This window comes from Mya arenaria, chromosome 6, assembly GCF_026914265.1.
Source record: "Mya arenaria isolate MELC-2E11 chromosome 6, ASM2691426v1".
In the NCBI taxonomy this organism is placed as follows: domain Eukaryota; kingdom Metazoa; phylum Mollusca; class Bivalvia; order Myida; family Myidae; genus Mya; species Mya arenaria.
In genome coordinates, this window is record NC_069127.1 from 10,933,084 (window position 1) to 10,956,688 (window position 23,605).

Consider the following 23,605-nt stretch of genomic DNA (forward strand, 5'->3'; position numbering starts at 1 on the left):
TTTTTGTATGATTATTTAGTTTGTATGTATATGTGTAGCTAGTGTTTAACAGTGCACTTAAGTATAGAATGTAGTAGTAGTTACTGTATGGAATGTTAAGGTATTCATTTAGCTTGCAGTTGCTAATTACGGTAAACCTAAGTAGACAAGCTTGTGCTCTGACAGCATTTGTTTTCATGTTAGTAACTATGGACAGTCTATGTACTGAATTTGAAATGTCGGGACGCCATTTACCCGAAGGGGGGAGGGTGTCGCGGGGTCAATTTGCCCTGCTCTATATGTTTGTGTTAGTGTCATATGTCTACATGTCTACATGTATGTTTATCCAGTACACGTACTTTCCAAGTCCATCTTTCTTGTGATAATCCATTTTCCTATTCTTCCATTCCTTTCAGTCATTCCTATCATTCACTAATTCATATACTAATTTCACTTTCATTTTCGCTTTCACTTTCTATATTTATTAAAGTAGTTCGCCTCGTGCACAGCTGGTGGCGGTATTTTCCTCGTGCACAGCGCACTCATATTTTGTCGATGGAGACGTAAACATCGTTGGATAAATTTGGAAACTTTATTGTTTCATTTCTTTATAAAAGTGTATTTGGATAATTCCAGGTATGATTTATTACTATAATATACATGTTGGCATTGTGTGAATTTGTCTTTTGTGTAATTTGATGTATTGGCACTCATATTTTGTCGATGGAGACGTAAACATCGTTGGATAAATTTGGAAACTTTATTGTTTCATTTCTTTATAAAAGTGTATTTGGATAATTCCAGTCGCCCTGAGAGACGAACCATTTTCATTCGCCACCCGTACTACCAAAATGTCACAGGGTGAGAAAAGTGTGCAGCCAGACCGGGGCTCGAACCCGAAACCCCTCGCTATCAGGGCGAGTGCTCTACCGACTGAGCTACCGGACCGCTTACACACCTCCTCACCACATGTGTAGGTATCGGTACCGTGACATACTTCCCCGCAAACTGGAAATTCGTCCTCGAATTTGAGGAACACCAGTGCTAAGGAATGCACATAATTAACACTGAGAGCGCATTATGCTGCCAAACAGTGCTGCCACGGCCCCACGTTGGGCGCCAAATGTCACAGGGTGAGAAAAGTGTGCAGCCAGACCGGGGCTCGAACCCGAAACCCCTCGCTATCAGGGCGAGTGCTCTACCGACTGAGCTACCGGACCGCTTACACACCTCCTCACCACATGTGTAGGTATCGGTACCGTGACACTTATAACAAACAAAGCACAGTTTTCCTTTTTAAACACAGTTTTGTTTATGAAAGCCACACCAATTATTTTTTGGTTCCTCGGATGTTTGCCGAAAAACATTGGGGCGAGCAAGCGAAAAAAATACAATTTTGTCATTTTTCATAAAACCAAAAACGAGCGAAGAGCGAAAAAATAAGTATTCAATATAATTGCAATTTAATCCATTTGAACATCATTTTGAACATTTTCCCTTTTGGACAAAGGAAATTTGTTCCTATACGCACTATTTACGTACACGTTTTGAGTAAGCACAGATTTGGATAAACCAAATTTCTTAGATTATTATAACATATTTTAAGAATGACGAGCATTTGTTATAGATAATAAATTGCTTTTAGGAAAATATGTGAAACAACTTATCTACTTGAATCACCATCACAACATCATTAGCAGCTGTATTTAGACAACTACTATGATTGATTTTGGAAATTTAAAAAACGAATATTTTGTCCATAAACATAATTATCTTTTTTTCATCTTTTTTATTTCATTTTGTTATGAAATCACTGTAAATGCAATGTTATGTGCCCAGCGAAATGTTCAGTTTTGGGGTTCAGAATGCTTTTTAGGTAGGTTGTTGTTTTATTCATCCCAGATTATGATGTAAAAGAATACACGTTTCAAAGTTGGCCTACCTATGTTTTGGTTTGCAATTGATATTGTTGTCAGTATTTGGTAAAAGTGATTTTGAAACATCATTTCAGACCAAATAATGGAACATTCTTTACATTATCAAGTTAAATTCCAGTCAAGAGCATCACGACTTGAACCACATAAAGGCCTTTTGAGCCAAAAAAGTACGAAGCTTGAACAAGATGCAACTTGTGTTTTAATCACCAAGAAAAACATTTCACAGTCAAATGATAAGCATTTGTTAAGAGAGCTGTTGCCTTTTTCAAACATTTCCTCGAAGTAAAGATTTTATTTCAGTGAGATAATGGCTTGAAGTAGAACGTAGTAAAAATCTTGAATAAGCGGCAAATCGTGCTTTAATCACCATGACAAACATTTCACAGTCAAATGATAATCATTTGTTGAGAAAACTGTTGCCTTTTGCAAAAAATCTGCAAAATTATGTTTTATGTTAGTGAGAAAACATTTCAACTCAGTGAGAAAATTACAAAACATGTTAACCGGAAGCATCCATTTTGTTTGAACTTATTGCCACCAATGCTAAACCGGTTGATATACAGCATAACACTCCATGCAACGTTTACTCCCCTTTATAAAACGATATTAAACTGGGTAGAAAAAAAAATCGAATGTATAGCAGTTTGAAAAGAGCTAAATAACGGATTCGGTTTGCGGTGAAATATTGGTGTGGTCGCACAAAAATACATCTTTATAAGTGCGATAATTACGCGGAAGGAAACATTATTTTGGTGTGGCATAAAGACATTGAAGATAATGTTTTGTATTTCCAAATTTCTGCGATACTCTGAAATTAAATTGGTCGGTAGGAAATCGTACGTTTTATGATACGAAAGAAATTTTGTGAAATTTATTTGATTGATTTTTTGACTGTCAATACTAGTAAAATGGCCTTGAGAAAAATGAGCCAGATCAATTAATTGATACAAAAAATGGCGCAATATCCTAACTTGATCCGCTCACATATGAACATATAAATGATATTGCTAAACTCCTATTCAGGTAAATTTATTTAGCGAATTTGTTAAAATTGAATTGGAAAAATATCCTTATTTGAAATTAACACTTGTTTTATACTGTTATCACCATGCTACCGAAATCGTATTTCGATAGTGGTGTTTTTTCCCTTTCTTTGTATGCACTATAACGTACAGTAATACAAATTTATAACCAATATATTTTTCTCCTAGGCTGCCGTACCAATATTTAGTTGGTGGTGCTATTGCCTTTCCTAAGGCTGACTTTATCGCTTTGAACGGCTACTCGAACTTGTACTGGGGCTGGGGAGCGGAGGACGATGACATGTCTAAAAGGTAACTTTCATCGAATGGCGGAGGACGAAAACGTGCCATACAGGTAACGTTGCTCGCAAGGCGGAGGACGACTACATGTCCTACAGGTAACCTTGCTCGCATCGCGGAGGTCGACAAAGTGTACAGGTAACCTTACTCGCATGTAGGAGGACGACTACATGTCCTTCAGTTTACCTTACTCGCTTTGCGAAATGTATAGGTAATCCTCATTGCATGTCGGGGGAAGATTTCCAGTCCTTCAGGTAACCATACTCGCATCTCGGAGGTCGGCGGAATGTCCGACAGGCTATTCTGCTCGCATGGTGGTGGATTACGACATAGCCGCAGGTAACCTTGCATGCATCGTTTAAAATATGGCATTTGGAAAACAATTTCTAGCACACCGGATAGGCATTTCCGGTGAATTCAGCCGTGCTGGAAAACTCCATCTGGCATCCCCCCATGCCAGATGAGTCACGCGCTCTGACGTAATACTTTTCATTTCTTTTATTTTACACTCTTTGTTACCATAATTATGAGATTTCAATAGATGAGTTCCATAAACATTAACTTTACAAAAATATACCTTCAAAACAAAACAAAATAACCCTCAAAAGACGTGATACTGAAGGAACTTCTTGACGTATGCAGTGAATAAAAATTAGTGCGCGCCATGACGTCAGTAAACATCAACGCACGCGCTTTTTGGTGAAAATACAAAAATGCGCCTTTTTACGTATTTTTTCACAAAAAATGTAATCTAAGGTGTGCTAGAAAAAATATCAAGCATGTGTTTCCGTTCCGGATATAAACAAATCCGACCCTCGGGCACGCTGCATGGCCGGTAACTCGGCAAGCCTCGTTACCTGGCAACGCAGGTGCCCTCGGGTCGGATTTTTTTTTATCCGAAACAGAAACACATGACATATATTATTATTATTCTAGACCTTTATTAATGTCATATAATCAAAACCGTTCGAAGGATATTATACATTATAAACGTTTTGCAGGATTATGTTAAACGACGCGGTAATTACTCGACAAGACAAGCAATTAGCTCGTTATAGGATGATAAAACATAAACCGAGTGAAAAAGATGTCGAGGGACGAAAATACAGATTTTTAAGTCGGACAAAAGATATACACCAAGAAGATGGTTTAAACAGTATACAGTATAATCTCATATCAGTGCAATGGACGCAGTATTACACACACTTGATGATCAACGTTGGTCCAGCTCCGTCCAATACCGACAGCGTCGACGACATCATCCGTATGGTGTCGTGGAAGAACTATTAGCTTCACACCATAGACTGCGAATACTTTGATGCATTTTGTGCATCTGGAGTTCTTCCAGAACTAAGATTAACTTTCCATACGTTTATTTTATATTGTGCGTGGAAAGGATCTTTCATCACATATGTATTAAAAACCTGTGTATGACAAATGAAGAGCTGTACGGTAGTCAACCCTGTATTTGGAATACACAATATCAAGTGGAGCTGACGTATCGCAATGAAACATGAACGAATGGTGCGCGACCTGTTAAGGTGCAATTATAACAAATCACAGTAATACATCGTATAATTTCGTTTTATTTGCACATTTTGAGATAAGTAACTGTTAGAATATTATAAATGTTGCAAACTATACAAGAGTGTTAATATCATCACTTAGAATACTAATACAACTGAAAGATGGTCTTACGTGCCTAGAAATTAAAGGCTCTGTAATATTTGTAAAACATTAGATGACGAGTATCACTTTCTATATGAATGCATATTATATTGGGAACAAAGTAAGAAGTATACATTTAAGAAATATTTTATATTTAAACCAAGTGTGTTCAAATGTAGTGTTATGTTATGGTCTAATGATGTTTGTAAACTAAGAAATCCTGCTGTCTTTGCATATAAGGAGTTCGACCGTAATGATATAACTTTCCATGTAATATCTATTTAACTAGATAATTTCATGAGTTAAAATATATGAGCTATGATTAATTATGCTGTATCAATGTATGCTTTATACGAAAGAACCGCACATAAAAGGAATAGATTGGCTTATTTTTTCATTTAAATATGTTTTTCGCTAAATTCTATACATCCTGATACGACCCTGGGGTTTACTTCAGTGTTTCATTGTTGGCTGGTTAAAGGGACACAACTCCCATATATGTTTTAAGTTATACTTCACTTATGACGAGTAAATAAATACTGTTGTTTTATAAACATTAATCATGCTTATAGTTATCTTGCCAATAAATTGTTCTTCTAATAAATAGAATATTAGGCAAATGCTTGTAACTGCTGTTTTTTGGTGCTGTTGTTTTACATGATGTAGATGTAAATTTGTATATTTCCGTTAAAATGCTGTTTATTAACTTACTTGAACGTGCCTTGTGTTGGAACTAATATTCATAAAGCTAAAGCGACTGATGATGTTAACAATACCGCACATAATTTATGCCCACGATTGTTTTTGCTGAAGTAATGGTGTCTTATTTCATACACATAAAGGTTAATAGAATATTCTGAAAATATTTGCTCTTAGAACTGCTTTAAATTTTACAATAATAATATCAAAAACAACTCATAAAATTCTTAAATAAATATAAAGCTCTTCATTCGATTGTTTGGTATACATTCCTTAGTACAGGTTTTTATTTTTATACAAATAGTTTGTATTTCGTATGAAAAATTTCACTAAATTTAAAAAGAAATAAAACAAAACATGTAAGTCATGACAAAAACTTAATTTTTGATTCGAAATGTCATTCAAACGAATAAATTCCAGATTATTCCCTCATAATGTATTGTCGGATTTTTATCCTGCCATTTGCATACAAATCGGTCCAAAACAAGGTGCCGTGTAATTATAGTTCATTAGGATAGTAGACCACGTGATGTTTATCTACAGTCAGTTGGTCATGTGTCCGCGAAAACGGACTTTTTATTCTGAAATGTCAGAGGAAAAGCACAAATAATGTTTAAGGATCTTGTCAAAAGTCCGCCAACAACCGACCTCAACAATCACTCGCCTATAATGTCCCATCACTCTGCATAATAAAGACACTGGAAAAACAATCGACCATAAAATCTTCATGTGGTGTGAAAATCTTACCCCTCCGCAAATGCTGGAAACTGGGCAACATTCAACGATAGTCATTTCCATTTCTCTCACTTAGAACATAAATGAATGATCTCTTTGCCGGTCCAGTTCTGAACATCCAACACTATCAACATGAATTAAAACCTTTTAACATTTGGCGATTGCTTGAAAACACTCGTGATCTTGAACCGTGACCTGTGTACTGTACATTGTGACTTGCGGAATAATTGTTACATAATCAGATTATGTTTGGTGACTGATCCATGTGTATGCACTTTTAAAAGCGTGTTATGTTTTGAATTGATATTGATGTATTAAAGTGCAATGACTTTGACTACAAGCGTATTGAAAAAAGTTGAACAGTTTTGAGAACTATTTCGGTGGCGTTTAAAACATTAATACCGAGTGTGCTGACGTCAACATGGAAAAGGCAATTGTCCCCCTTATTTTTGAAGATACTTAATACTGTTAAGGTTATTTATAGTGTTTAAACAAGAACAATGTAACAGGATAAATATAATACTAGGTTAGATGCATATTGATCATTGAAGTAAATAAAAACTATTTATTGCAATCTACATGCATGTTTTTTCTATTTTTTTCGCGCCGACTTGATGCGATGCATCAATTATTTTCATGTTTCAATTGGTATATATTATTACGATTGACCCGGTGAAAAAATGTCCAGAATCGTTCGTTTTTTTGAGTGTACATTGATATGAATAAAAAGGGCTTTAACACTCTTAAACATTGTCTGATCTTCATGCAAAGCAATATGCAAAAGTGGGTTTAGCATTAGTTTTTAAATCTTATTTAAATGTCCAATGTATAACTAAGCATTATATGGCAAATAACACCAATTCGGAATAAATTTCTCCGTATTTCTGGTGATAAATCTTTTAAGCTCATGACAGCGAATCAAAGCGTGGTTATACCATATCAGACCATGGTCTACCTTCCATCTGTCCAAGTGTTCGAGCTAAATGGAATCAGCTTTAAAAAACTTGCTGAACTTGATTTACTTGTTTTGTTGTCATTTTCAACACATTATTTGTACTCTTTCCAGACACATATACGAATACTCAATAGGCTTATAACAGCATGTCTCCTTATCAGTAAATAAAGATGTTTCTATTTCCTCAAACATTAAAGCGAGATGATCAATGTCTGTCAATCTCCGAATATATAGAAGTAACTTGTGAGTTAATTTGTTTTTGTAATTTGCTATTGACCTATCATTGACTGTACAATGAATATGCTAACAATAATACCGAGGTTATGCCAGGTTCAATGTTTTATACAGTCGTTAATATGTTTTTTTATACATTCATCCATGTTAAACCCATTTAAGCCTGCTTACTTGTGATGCCCTACAAATATCCATTTCAAGGAATAAATTTAAATACGTTGGGCCTAGCAAAAACATTCTTGATGTATACATCAATTCATTTTCATCATATTCAGGCTTGCTTATCTCTTGTTTATATTGTCATCCTCTGCACCCCTGCCCCAGTAAAGGTTCGAACAACCGTTGACCTTAGTAAAAGGTTTCGCCTTGATACCGAGTACCCCACCAACTAGCCCCTTGTATGGCAATCTGATACACAAATAAGACAGGGAAAACACGACGCGGACCATGTGAAGTTTGGCCTCGCTCGGTCATATGTCATATAGCAGCTACATTAAAAATAGCATCTTTCCGCTGAATAGTCCGCGATAAATTGTTTGTGGGAAATAAACTATATGACCCAGTATCTGATATGCTTGTGTGACCGAAACGAAGACAGCAACAACAACAAACATTTGCCCAAAGTGACAACAGAACTCTCAGAAACGGACAGATTCGGAACGAAGGCTCGTTTCGACCCCTCCCCGTCACGCACGCGGGGATCTAGACCTTACGACCCCCAACAGATATGAACCACTTACTGACAATGATGTCCCAGTGAGAAACAAAACCCTATTCAGATCTCCCCACACACCCCTTGAAGAGACTTATGTAAAACGCCCCCGCGACGAATATGACCAGACGAGAAGTGTGGAGTCCCCTGTCGGACCCCAAGTAGACGACAGCACAGAGCACGAGATAATCATGGAGACGGTGACAGCTAGCGGCTAGGATCTGCCGGAGGAGTGCTCATCTAATGACTGTTTAAGTAATAGTGATAAAATAATAGTCAAAATATAGGTCAATTTTTTAGTCTAATTTTTTTTGTCATTGAATGTTTGTGGAATAGTATCTAAACAATTTTATCCTGATTTATTGTCGTTTATAAATGGTTACGATATAATTGGGTTTCATGAAACAAAACCAGATATATTAGAAAATGTTGAGCTCGAAAATTGTACTCTATTCTTTAAACACAGTAAACACATTGCAAGAAAAAAGTCCGGTAGTATTTGTATAGGTATACGTAATGATTTAATGCCATTTGTATCGATTATTGATATAAATTCATAAAATTAGGCGTAAAATATCAATTCATAATGTTTTAAATGAAATTATGGTACTTCATGTCATCCTAGAATCAGTTTTTTTGAGATTGTAGTTCGTTCATAAGTATATTTTCCATGTTTAAATTTCCTAAATTGGCTATTACTTGACATTTTTTTATTGAGTTGTTAGTTTTTATTTGTGTTTGTAAAATGTGTGTCGCAAAAAAAATATTGTGTAAGTACATACTAACCACCTGATAACCATAACTAAATGAATATTATACACTTTTACCATTCAAATTAAATCGCGTAAAGCGTTGACAGTCTATCGACCTGCTACATTTTGTGTCATAGTTATGTAATGCCGAATGAAACAGAAAGTATGTGAATATTTGAGGGCATTATTAAAATACATGTAAATCAAACGTACAGGGAATACATAGGATGTGAGTGATTCATTCCAGAGGAATATGGCGTTGTAGAAAAAAGCCCCAAACATAATATTTATGCGAAAAACTACAGAAACAAGCTCAGTAGCAAAATATTTGAACATAAACCCGGTTAAATGGCACTGGGTAAACCCCAAAGACATAGAACTACACTTTGTTTGGATGCATTTGGTTTAGCTGGCATACCCTGGTAGTAGATTAAATACGCCTAGTCAAGTTTGAAGTGAAGAGTAGATTTAACTATTTATTAGTTATTAATGCTTTATCCCTGACAGTGCATTGTCTATGAAACCAGAGCTCCAGATAAGGTTTTATATGATATTGAGAATTACTCCATACCTTTTTTAAGTGACTATTTGGCGTATTCCACATTAAAAGTGACCTATAATTTATGATCTCATTTAGAATCAACGTTAAACTCTAAAAGTTTTCGCAAAGGACATTACGAGCGAGCATATACTATCTTTAGAGGTTTATGTTAATAATTATGTTTCGCAATTACATGACTTTACTCACTAAATGTTGCAGGCCGAAAGCCATTCAACGCTTTAAGCGCTTTGATTTATGTTTTGTGTTGCATGATTGGTTGATTGACATTGACACGTGATGTTATTAATGTATGATGAAGATGTCAAAATATCAACAATATTGTTGCAGTTTTTAGTTTTGTAATTTCTTAATCATTCTGGGGTTTAAAAAAGAGAAGCCATTTGGATATACAAAACAATTTGCATCACTAAAACATATTAGGACTTTATTGATATTTCCAATGCACTTTGTTGTTTGTATATGTTATTATGACGATAAGCTTGTTATGCTTAAGTCTAATAAATATTCTGTTCTGTTCTGTTCTGTTCTGTTTGTTGGGATGCATTCGGTTTAGCTGGCATACCCTGGTCAGTAACGGTCATTGACGTAAAAGTTGTGTGTTTCGAGCTCTGATGTTTTTTTGTATTTAATGTGCGAATAAAAGGACTTACTCAGATGTGAAAATTTACATACAAGAAGGATATATATGGTGCTAGGGGAATATGGACTTCTGATAAAAAAACAATTTGGGAAAAAAAGTGTTTTTGTGGATACTTTCTCTTCTTTGAGCTAAACATTTTCCCGCTTTTTTATATACAAACCATCAAATCGTGGAAAATTGAACTGTGGTTACTTGATAGGATTATTATAGGATTACTGACCAATTTGACCAATTTGAAAGTAATAGTTGACCGAAGACTGTATAGGCAACATATCAGTAGCGGACTAATCAGTGATTAATGACTAACGATCAAGTGTGCATTTAAGCGTTTATAGTGTTTACCTCCAATCCAGGCCTTTCGAGTACGTACTTATACGACCTGTAAGGCTGGCTTGGGGGCTCTTCTAGTCGCTTTTCAGCCCATTCTCTTTGACCCACATGACGAATAAATCTAAGAAAAAGTCGAAACGCAATAGAGAAGAGGTATCTCCAGGAACAACCAGCGACCAGCCAGAGAAGTGGCAAGACATGTCGGACCCGTCACCGCCACCCCTTACAACTACGCCGACAACTCCCCCTGGCCTCATGTTCCCGCTACCCGCCTTCCCTTATGGACAGTTCATGGCACCGCACTTACAGTTTTTATCGCCGCAATTCACCCCCCCAGACATCGCAGACTTCCAGTGCAACGCCTACGGCCCAAGACCAAGGCATTTATAACGCCATAATGTCGAAGCTCGGCGAAATTGAATCTCGCCAAAAGTCCATGGAGAACAAATTAAATAAACTCGATAAAATTGAGGCTGATGGGAAAAACGTTACATCGAAAGTAATCATAGTAGAATCAAAGGTTATTTCTCTTGAAAAGCAAGTAGTTGAAACAAATAAGCAAATGGTGGAACTAGAAATAAACAGAAATTATGACAGTCAAGTGTGTGAAGAACTAAACCAAAAGCTCAAATCCGTGGAAAAACATTTAAGTGAACAAAATAATTATAACGAGGCCCTAAGTCAAAATCTTGAAAAAACGCAGACTAACTAATGCCGAATTAAACGAAGACATGATAGACTTACAATCAAGATCAATTAGAGACAATTTGTTGTGTTTTAATATTGCAGAAGAAAATACGTTTGAATCCCGCAAGTCGGAAAAATGCATTGAACATTTTTTGGCATTCTGTGACAATGAACTTAAAATAGACAACGGCAGTTCAAACTTTAAAATAGATCGGGCGCACCGCTTAGGAAAGTTTGAACAGGGTATACGCCGACCAATCGTCACCAAATTCAATTTTTACGGTGATAGAGTGACTGTTAGGGAAGCAGCCCGTACACAGCTGAGAGGGCCTGCCTACAGTGTCGGTGTTCCATAAGGTTATTCAGGAAAGGCATCGCACAATACTCCCGTATCTAGTACAGACCAGAAGGCAGGGTAAGGACGCCTACTTGTCATACGACACCTTATTCATAGATAGGGCACGCTATACGCACGATAAGCCCCCTGCTAGCCCTGTACCGGAACTGACCCCTAGGCGACCATGGAATCAGCGCCAATCAGACGCTGGTCGTACGGACAAGAACCCTACTGCCTCCGGAAGAAGCGAGCACCGAGAGGATCTTATTGTTTTTTAAACGTGGTTAGCTAAATCGACAAATGCTAATATTGACAATTATCTTAGTTTTTCCTGTCCACGTCCAAAATATAACAAAATAGCAAAGCGCCACAGCGGCGGTGTAATAGTTTGTTATAAAGGAAATATTGTGTTCATATCAAACTTGTTTCTAAAAATGAAAAAGGTATACTTTGGTTTAAACTTTGCAAAAATTATTTTGGTACTCAGAATGATTTGTCTATATGCAGTTGCTATGTACCTCCAGAAGGATCGGAGGTTTATAGAAATAGAAATTCACAATTATTTGAATATGACTTTTATGACCAATTGTCGTCTGACATAATTAACTACGGGCAATTAGGTGACATTATGCTTACAGGAGATTTTAACAGTAGAATAGGACAAAGGTCGGATCTGGTTGAAATTATTTACCTTGACCGATTCATCGATATGCCTATTACTGACTTACCGTTTGATAAATTACCTAAGAGATGTTAAATGGATAATCAAATTAACGGCTTTGGAAATAACCTTTTAAATATATGCAATGAAAATAGTATTTTTACTGTTAATGGGCGGCTGGAAAGTGGGAAATTTACATGCTATAACCTAATAAGAAACCGTTTAGTCGCTAGTGTTGTCGATTTTATTATTGTAAATAATAACATGTTCAATTTGATTGATAGTTTTAATGTGTCGGATTTAACGGAAATTTCGGATCATTGTCCTATTGAATTTACATTCAAATTTTGTAATATGAGAGGTGTTAAAACACAGCATTCATATGATAAAATTACTTGGAACTCCAATAATAAGGATATATTAAACACAAAATTAAATGAAAACAAAACAACATTTTATACAATTTTGTCAAATTTGTTGAATGGGGTTTCAAATGTAAACACATGCATTGAAGATTTTTCCAAACTTTTTTTGATATATCGTATGCAATTAATGGTAGAACTGTTTCAAATTCAAACTCTGTTAATAGGCCAAGGAAAGTTAATACTTCTCCTTGGCTTGATGATGAATGTAAATCATGCAAAAATGATTTCTATAAGAAAAAACGAGAATATAAGGTAAAACCCACTGATAATTATAGAATGCTTGTTTTAGCTACAAGAAACAGACTATGGAGCATTAAAGCTAACGCTAAGCGTCAAAACTACGCTAAGGAAAAACATACATTATCTACGTTAAGTAAAACTGATCCAAGAAAGTTTTGGAAATATATATACAAATACAATTAAAAAAAAATCAACTAAATTAATGCTAATGATATTAATATTGATGATTTTGTAGAGCATTTTAAAAATATGTCGAGTAATCCTCATCCAAGTAGCTTTGACCCAGAGGAAGCCGATGGCATTTATAATAATGTCAATGTTGATGAACTTGATTGTGCATTTACAGTCGATGAAATTGTTAGAACGATTTCTTCGATGAAACGATTTAAAATTGTGATTTATCGAATAATGTTGCTGATTTCTATATAGATTGTAAAGAGTTTATTTCCCCGTATCTCATGAAGATATTCAACTTTATTTTTGATAATGAAATTTATCCTGATGATTTGACAAAAGGGGCCATTGTACCTATTTATAATAAGGGTGACCACTTGAACCCATCGAATTACAGGGGAATAACTCTTGTCAATATTTTACCTAAAATATTTTCACTTTGTTTAAAAAATAGAATAAATAAGTGGTGTGAATCAAATGAGGTCCTCAATGAGGCCCAGTTTGGTTTTAGAAATAGTCGTAGTACTGCTGATTGTATTTTTTTTTACTTCATTTGTTAATTCAAAAAAATACTAACTGTTAGAACAAATTATACTGTGCGTTTATAGATTATGAGAAAGCCTTTGATACTGTTATACATGATGCACTGTGGATAAAACTTATGCAAAACTGATATTAGCTGAAAGATGATTCGAATGATAAAATTGATATATGAAAATGTTAAAGCATGTATAAAAGATTCAAGTACTATGTCATATTCTCAATTGTTTGATATATCACTTGGTGTTAAACAGGGTGAGTCCCTTTCGCCATAACTTTTTTATATTATTTATTAATGATGTAAAGGATAATATTGATCTACTAAGCATGACTGACTCTGATATCAATTTATTATCTACATGTATATTTATGCTACTATTTGGTGATGACATTGCATTATTTACTACAACTCCTGTTAGTCTTCAACATCAGCTAGACTCGGTTTATAAGTACTCTAGCAAATGTGGACTTAAAATCAATACTAATAAAACTAAAATATGTATCTTTGAGAAACGAAAAAGTCAATGCAATTTCCAGTGGATGAACAATGACGAAGTTATCGAAATAGTTGAGGATTTCACTTATCTAGGTATCAATTTTACAAACACGGGCAACATGCGTTTTGCTGTAAAAAAGTTAAGTGAGCAGGCTCTAAGAGCATATAATAGCTTACTTTCCGTTACTTTCAAGTCCCTCTTGATGTTAAAACTAAGCTAGCTCTTTTTGATTCCCTCGTGTTGCCCATATTCAGGTATGGTTCGGAAGTCTGGGGTGTATATGGTTATAAAGAAATAGATAACCTACATCTTAAGTTTTGTAAGCTTGTATTAGGGGTTAAATCACAAACATCTAATGTGGCTATTTTTAGTGAACTTGGACGTTTTCCGTTGTCAGTTACATGTAAAGAAAGATCATTAAAATTTTGGACCAAAGTAATGAGGAGCCCTCATTCATTAATTTACCAGATGTATAAAAGTCATAGGAACGTGTTTGTAAATTCTAATGCAAATGTGTATTATAGCTCTCTTAAAAGGCAGTTGAATAATCTCGGTTTTGGAAATATACTTAATGACTTTAATCCAGAAACAAATTACTTACCTTTCTTAAAACAAAGATTAAGAGATCAATATTTACAAACGTGGCATGATACATTATCAAATCAACCAAAGATGAAATATTTTTGTATGTATAAAAATAGCTTTGTGCATGAAGATTACAAAGATATTGTAACCAACGAAAAATATAGAAAAGAACTATTTCGATTTAGACTTTCATCGCATTCACTGTATATAGAAACTGGTAGATTTGATCCTGTAAATAGACATGATAGGTTATGTAAACTCTGTACGCAAATATTTTTAGAATCTGAATATCACTTTCTTTTATGTTGCAGTGCATACTCAGAATTAAGAATTAAATATTGTATAAGGTCAAGTTGGCCATCTCAGGCTATATTTAAGCACATTATGTTAAATAGAAACCGTAAACAGGTTAACAATCTTGCAAAATTTGTTTTCTATGCTATAAAACTAAGAAATGAAAAGTTACAAGAATTAGCTGCTTCTTAATAAATCGAAATTTAACGTGTAGAGTATTTTAATATAGACCAGTAAAATTATAATGTTAATCATGTAAATACAAAAGAAATTTTTGCTTAATGTTGTATCACTTATATAAAGTTTATTTATGTTTGGTTATATGTTTACTGTTTGTCATGTTATTTGTACGTCTTGGCCATAATTTATGGTTATATTTGTAAAATTTGCCGATATGCCAATAAATCTGATTGTTAATAATTATGTTTCGCAATTACATGACTATACTCACAAAACGTTGCAGGCCGAAAGCCATTCAACGCTTTGAGCGCTTTGATTTATGTTTTGTGTTGCATGATTGGTTGATTAACATTGACAAGTGATGTTGTTAATGTATGATGAAGATGTTAACAATATTGTTGCAATTTGTAGTTTTGTAATTTCTAATTTGGACTTTAAATCATGCCCCTGCTCATTTTTGCGCGATTTTTAAGACATCAGATCCCCAAGCGGTCGGCAATTACCGTCCAATATCCCTGTTGAGTGTTTTAAGAAAGTTACTAGAAAGAATTTTGCATAACTACATGTTCAACTTCTTCCGTCATTACGACATCTCAACTCCATTTCAGTCAGGCTTTGTTCCAAATGACTCCACCATTAATCAGCTTGTATCTATCTATCACTCTTTCTGTCTAAGAGTGTGGTTGTGCATACGAACTGGTTTAAACCCCTAGTAAATTAACATTTTACTGACCGTTCCAAGGCCGTACCTAATCATCCTTGATTATTATACCTAGCTTTATATATGGTATGAATGCATTGTGCTGTTTGTGGAGTTTTATGCTGTCCTTCTATGTTTCTTGTTTGTGATATTTTGTTTTTATGTTCTATGTCTTTGGCGTTTACCCAGTGTCATTAAACCGGGTTTATGTTTAAACTTTTGGCTACTGAGCTTGTTCTGTAGCTTTTCACATTAATATTGCTCTAGATGAGGGTAGAGAAGTAAGGGCAGTACTCGGTGACATCTTAAAAGATTTTGATCGCATATGGTTGGAAGGTCTTCTTTCCAAGCTTCGTGGAAGTGGTATTTCAGGTTCCCTTTTATTATGGCTTACTGATTATCACAGTGAAAGAAAACAGAGCGTCGTCTTGTCTGGTACTATGTCATATACGGTTTCAATATATGCCGGACTTCCGCAAGAGTTCACTCTTGTACCCTTTCGTTTTTCTTGTCTCTATTAATGATATCGTTCAGAAATAATATCACCCATACGTAGTTTTGCAAATGATACAATCTCTAATAATCTTCGGAATTCAGGTAACCTTCGTACCATTTCTTGTAAAACTCAGTTGTTATCGAATTCATTTCTGCAAACCACAATATTCTCATGGAAGGCACCTCCAGAAACTGTTCGTTCTTCTACATCCCTGCCCTCCTTCAAGTACAACCCTAGCAAGAATAAACAATGAGTTCCTCATTTTTGCTATAAGAGTGAACGCAAATTGAGTGTCACACATGCAAGGCTGTGGATGCATTGTAGTACTATAAGTGAGCACTTTTTCTGCAAAAGCATTATGAATAGCCCAAATTGCCAATGTGGTGAAATTGAGGACACCTACCGCTTCTTCTTCACTTGTCCCCTTAAGCATGCACTAAGGCATCACCTATTCGAGCATATAACTGTCTGCTATTAGGCCTATGCCACACGGACCTGACCTACTCAACGATATTCAATCACGTTCAGTACTACATTCGCCAAATTAAACGCTTTTGATCTCCTTAAGATAAATAATAACAAACCAGATTTTACAAGAGACCTGACCTATCCATGCCCTGTCCCATCTTCCTGCTTTTGCACGTTTCTCACTGTTTGGCTTCTTCAACACCTCTAACGCATTTTGCCACTTACTTCATTTGTCATTCACCTTTCACTTCATCCATAAAATTATAACGAATGTTTACAAATAATAACAAAATTTTCACCATTACAAGCAGCTTGAAAAAGTGAAAGAATCGAGGCACAGTATAAGCTTATAATCATCCTTCTCAATTCTGTCGAGATTTATTTCCTTCTGTGCATATCTCTCTTGTTTATCTTTCATGTATTACCTCAGAAAATCCGTTTTTTATTGATTATGTTCTAACCTTGCGTATTCTTAAAATGTTCTTTTGAAATATATATTCAAGCACTTTTAACAACAAAAGAGAAACATCTATGCTATTCTTCACAATTTATCATCATTTATCATCAACATAATTTTATTAAAGGATACTAATTTGTTTGTAAGAAAACCTGAAGACATAACTGATTGAATACAAATTTGACTGGACAGGCACACATTGATTTGTAATATAAGACATTTAATACGAACTGATGGTTGCGGAGAAAAAAAGTCACAAAAACTGCCAAAACGTCTCGAAGTATTGTTAATTGGGCGACAAAGAGAGTAAACATGTGTACACTAACATCAAACATAATTTCTCCTTTAGGGTTTTATACTTTGGACGAGGCAGTGCTAAAAATGGTGCCTCGACTTTCTTCAGTGTTGCTACGGCATTTTGCATAATGAAATTTAATATGTCAGTCGTTTGTCGATTTGAGAAGCCGATTTTATTTTTTCATGTGATTTGACAGGTATGGTCTACTATGCCACAGTTCTAAGTGAAGTCAGGCTTTTTTACCATCATGCTCATGAACGAACTACAGTATATTAAATTAATCTACAAATATATTCGTCAATTGAAATGGTATCATTAGTTTTTTACCTTGTATTTTCGCTTCATTATTACATGTTAAGAAAAATCTAGTCCCAAAAAGTAATTTCATCAATATTGTCGGTGTTTAGAATCAGATAATTTGTCCTAGAATTCCAGAATCTGCGACGGATAGTTTTTACTTATGCTATTACTTCCGCATTTTCAATTAAAAGCATTACAAATTATATCCTAATTTCATTAATTCATTCTTTAGCAGCCAGTTGTATAAAAGTTGGTTAGATTTAACCGCTGGTTAAAGTTAACCAACTTGGACAACTTTATCCTAGTAACCAAAACTTCATAATAATACCCACAATGCACTGGTAAACAAGGTTCCGGTCAGTGCATGTTTACCGCATTTTTCTGTAAACATCATGTACTTTTTTGGCATATACCACGACATTACGAAAAGGTTGTTGAATTTTAATGAAACAAATACCCATCAAATCCATTACACATCCAATATCCATTAAGTAGCGTAAACATGTACCTATTATTTTAATATACACCAATATATAGGGCTTATGGTGTACCTTTGAAAATGAAAATGACAAATGAAAATCTAGTATATCATGGTACAGTGGTACCAATTTAATGAAATCGCATTTACCTGTTTCAAGTGCATATTTCCTCTTTATAGAGTTCTGTGCAGCGGCAGACAAACTTCATTAAATCTGCCCAGCATATTAAAATGGTAAATGTTCAACCAAATATCTGGAAAAAAAATGTCAACAATGTATACGCTCCTTCTGTCAAAAATAGTTTGATAAATATTACACATGCACCATCTCAATGGATTAGCTCATTCCGGAAACAGGGGTGTTGAACTTTTACTTTGCACAATATGGTTGATATTGCAGCAACTAAAAATGCATGAGCATGCAAACATCATTCATATAATCTTCTTCAATATACCGTAACAAGTTTTAAGGGAATACCAGCTGCCAACAAATTGTATTTGCTAACCCGAAATAAAAAGTATCACTTTCATTAAAATGCAATGGCTTCGTCCTTTCAAGTGCCAGTTTTTTGAGGAAGATGCCATCTAATGAATGTATAGTCAGTTTCAACTTTGTCCTTGAAAAAATCAAAAGAGTTCCTTTTGATACTAATTTAATATATTTATCATGTCTTTTATATGTTGACATTAAAACGTTTAGTTTTATATGTTATTCAAAGTTGACATTAAAACGTTTAGTTTTATATGTTATTTAAATTAGTAGCTCTGACTGTAATAATATATAGGTATTATTATTCAATTTTAAACACAGTTATATTATAGGTGACTTTTGGTATCAGTATCAATACAGAGAAATTATTAGTTTACATTGTAACCCTCTCAGCATAATATTATTAATACTTTATTCTGTATATGGCCTCATATAAACCATTGCATGATTCCATTTCCACTTACCAGGACCACAAAATCAACAGACATGGAATATAATTTCTTGTCTTTATTTTAATGAAACTATGTAAATAAATTCAAAGTCAGTGTGTAACAACATACTCATGTATTTATTATAAATCAAATCTATAATATTAGTGTTGAAGAGACATGCAAATTTATTAAAATAACAAGTCAATAAAACCACACTCTAGCAATATTGTATTTATTTTATCCTATTTGTTATAAGAATTTTGTTTAAACCAACCATATATCATTTAGACAAAATGTTCTTTATTAAAACCATTTTTACAGTAAATGCAGTCCTGTGTCAATATATAAAAATGTCTATTACTATTGTTTATTTTCCAATCCAGCCATTTACTGTCAAATGAATAGTTTACAAAGAAAAGTATTAATAGTGAAATTTAAATATAAAATGACTTTTTTGGTGCATTCCTAAAAACAATAATCAAACTAAACATTGTTTTAACATGACAAGTGGTATTTATTATTTCTTTTATATTACACTGTTGGTACTACCCATTAGTATGATAATTTGAATTGTAAGAAAAATATCCAAAAACCCCCAAATCTGATGATTAATATATAAATTAACAATAAACATTTATTATTAAATCTTGTCCATACAAGATAGGACGTTGACAATTAAGCCCGCTGGGAGCATCAATTTGAAACATTTTCCATTCCTCTCATAAACTTTTAAGTTCCACTTTGTGGTGTTTCCTAAAACAGGTGTCTGTCAGATGAATTTGATCATCCAGTGGCTACAATCTGAAGAATAGTAAAAAAATTTTTTTAAATCATAACAATCATGTATGTGCGTTTTATAGGCATTTGAACACATTTTAAAGGTAGATGAATGATAGTTTTGCCAATGAAGGGAAAACCCCTTCAAAACACCACGAAAAACTAATCTATATAAGTGACAAGAACTTAAATGTCAAAACATGATTTTAATGCAACATAATGCAATTTGGTCTCTATATTAAATACTCCAATGCTCAATTTTAAACTATTTAATAAGCAATAAAGCTGAAGTATAAAATCCATGCTTAACATTTGAATGTTCCTGTAAAACTCCATTTAAAATGTTCCCATTTCCCTTAAGTGGAGTATTCAAGACAGTTTGACATCAGGTAGTCAGACAGACAAACAGATATTCAACATCCTACCCATACCATGTGGTAGGGTAGGCATTCTTAATAATTCCTATAAAGTATTGCTCTCACTTTAATATATGATATTTAAGTTAATTGTCATAAGTTAAGGTTGATGAAGAAGCCAATTATTATATATAAATATATATATATTTTCTTTCATTCAAATGACTATACTGAGTATACTGCTACATGTGTATATGTTTTGGAATATGTTTTCAATTTCACAATATAGTTTTGTTAACAAACTAACCTGATAATGCTATGTATATCCTCACTGCTCTCGATGTATTAGATCTGGTGTTGGTCCCATTCCCTACTGTAGCAGACATGTGTAGAACTTATCAACACTGGTTCTTCCGACTTTGACTGGTAAAACCACTCAACTGAAACATAAATGTATTATATACAATATGAGATAAATAAATTATCTATCTTTTTATCTATGACATTTTATTTGAAGGATACACTAAGGTCTCAAATCACAATTATGCTTACATTTACTCATTTATGTCACACACGCGCGCACGCACGCACGCACGCACACACGCACGCACGCACGCACGCACACACACACACACACACACCCGCCACTTCTTTATGTGTTTTCAATAATATAATTACATACTATTGAACAGTAGCAATTATCCTCCTGGGTGCCTCTACCAGGGTGTATTAAGAGAACGTTGTAGATTTAGACTTCAGAATAGGTAAGATTTCTTGAAAATGACGTCATTGCTGTCAACTTTTCTCAATGTTTACACGCGGTTTATTTTGATTGTAAATATGTGCAAATGAAACAAAATATGTTTAAAGCGTGGATATATCTATACTGGTTGACGGTACATTTCCGAACAGGGCACAAGTCTCGAACACCGGCTAAAACACGCGTTTGTTTACCGTGATCGAATATTCGATGATCTAGATCATTACAGAGGCTTGCCTTGGTCACACTTGCGAAGTTTCATCATGTTTTGTTAAGATTTTTTCTAAATAAATGCCATTCAATGTTGAAATGCTTGAAGATCAAACTATAGCACATGGGGGAATGACGTCAAAGGGCGCTTGCGCATCTTCAGGTTTTGCAGATATGTTTACCTACACTCAAAATATTTATAAATAGAAATCACGCTTTACATTTGAATTGCATGTTTTGAAAATCATCGGAACAATAAATAACTTTATAGCTAAGTGTTTATTAACATAGCATACTTATTAATTATAATTGTATGACCATGCATTTTCGCTTTGCTCGTGTTCGGTATTTGTGCCCTCCATAGCATAAATTTAAGGGTGATTTACTGTCCATAAAATGAACGATTTTCGACATAAAATTGATGAAATCGTGGATCTATACTTTTACAGATGTTGTCACATTGACCAAAGATGTTTCATACGCAATTTTAACTTAGTACAACAAAAACTCTCCATGATATTTGTGAAATACCTCTAAAGGTGTTCGGATTTGTGACCTTAGCCAGTACACAGTAAGGGCGAGACCTGCAAGCAATTGTTGGTCTCGACCCAGAGTCGTGACTTGATTAAGATTATGGAATAATATGCACACAATAACAAGGTAAATATCGTTCTCAAAATGCAGCTTGTTGTCAGTGTTTTTGCTTCAAGGTTCCGTGGATAAGTTTAATGCATAAATTGGGTCACAAATAAGAAATTGATTTTTTCTTACCTCTAAATTCATGACTATCATAAATATCGATGTTAAAACATTTGTTTTCTATTTAGGTAGAGTCCATGTGTCTGTAGAATCGTCGAAATAAGTTGGGAATAGAGGTTTTTTTGTGTCTGGTCCACCATCTTTGTTTTAGATAAGTCAGTTAACCATACTCCCAGAGGTCGGTTAAATTTTGTCCAAAAGTTAGCCGAACCACGCGCTGGTTAGGATAACTTAATTTATACAATTGGTTTTCGGATAACTTGACCAAACCAGGGAGATAACCAAAAGATAACCGCTGGTTAAGACTTATCCACGTTTATACAATTGGCTGCTGATGTTTAACGTTAACCAATATTTCCTAGTTTTTAGTCGACGTAAATAAGATTAAATTGACGATGATAGGTGATGACCGAAACTGTTGTATTATATTGAACTTGACCAACAAAATGGATTTCACAATGCTTAAGTCCAATATTTTTTTAGCGATGATGATTCTTTTTTATGTATATCCAAATGGCCTTTTTCACTTTTTAGACATTTTTAACCAAAACTGCAATAACGAAATGAAGTATAATCTAAATTGAGCGCGTAAAACGTAATTACGAGCTTTGCATATCACATGACTTTCTGTATACTTGAATTTTTATGTTTAAACTTTTGGCTACTGAGCTTGTTTCTGTAGTTTTTTTTAACATAAATATTAAATACTAATGTTTTCCAATTTTTAGTTTTAGGATTAAACATTTTTCAGGTATTGTATTGATTCCACTTATTTTCTCTAGTTATCGAAATTGCAGAAAAGAGTACATTTATAGTATAAAAATATTTTGGTTTAAGTGGGTGGGAACCCACGCCGGTAAAGTCAAGATAAAACACTTTTACCAATTTATAACCCACTTTAACAAATGGAGCATAAATCTTAAACATTACGTGATAATGTAAATAAGCCAAAGGGAGGAAATTGTGATCTTTAAAGACGATATTTGAGCAAATATCAACTATTGGTGAAGGGTCCCAGTTTAAAGTACTTAAATCTCCTAACTCTTTATTTCAGTATACAAAAAAGTGCATTTCACAGGTCCCAGCTTAAGGAACTTAAATCTCCTAATAATTTACCACACTTTATTTCTGTATACAAAAAGTGCATTTTACAACAACATAAGTACATTTCTGCGATGTTTGAATAAACAATATTGATGCTATGTGCCACCAACTTATCTGCAGCATATGCAGATAGTAAGTCAGTGGACTTGTTTGGAATTTCTTTAGTATTTCCCATATATCTCTTTTAAATAAAGCATTGTGTGGACCTTATGAGGCATTATAGGAGACTCTATCACATTTATATACTCACTTGTATTTCTTTTCTCTAATTATTTAAACCTAAGTGGCACTGAGGCTTTAAACATAATTCTAAAAAAACCCTAAGAAAACTCATTTGTTTCTCTATTTCTACCCGACATGATGAAATTGACTGATT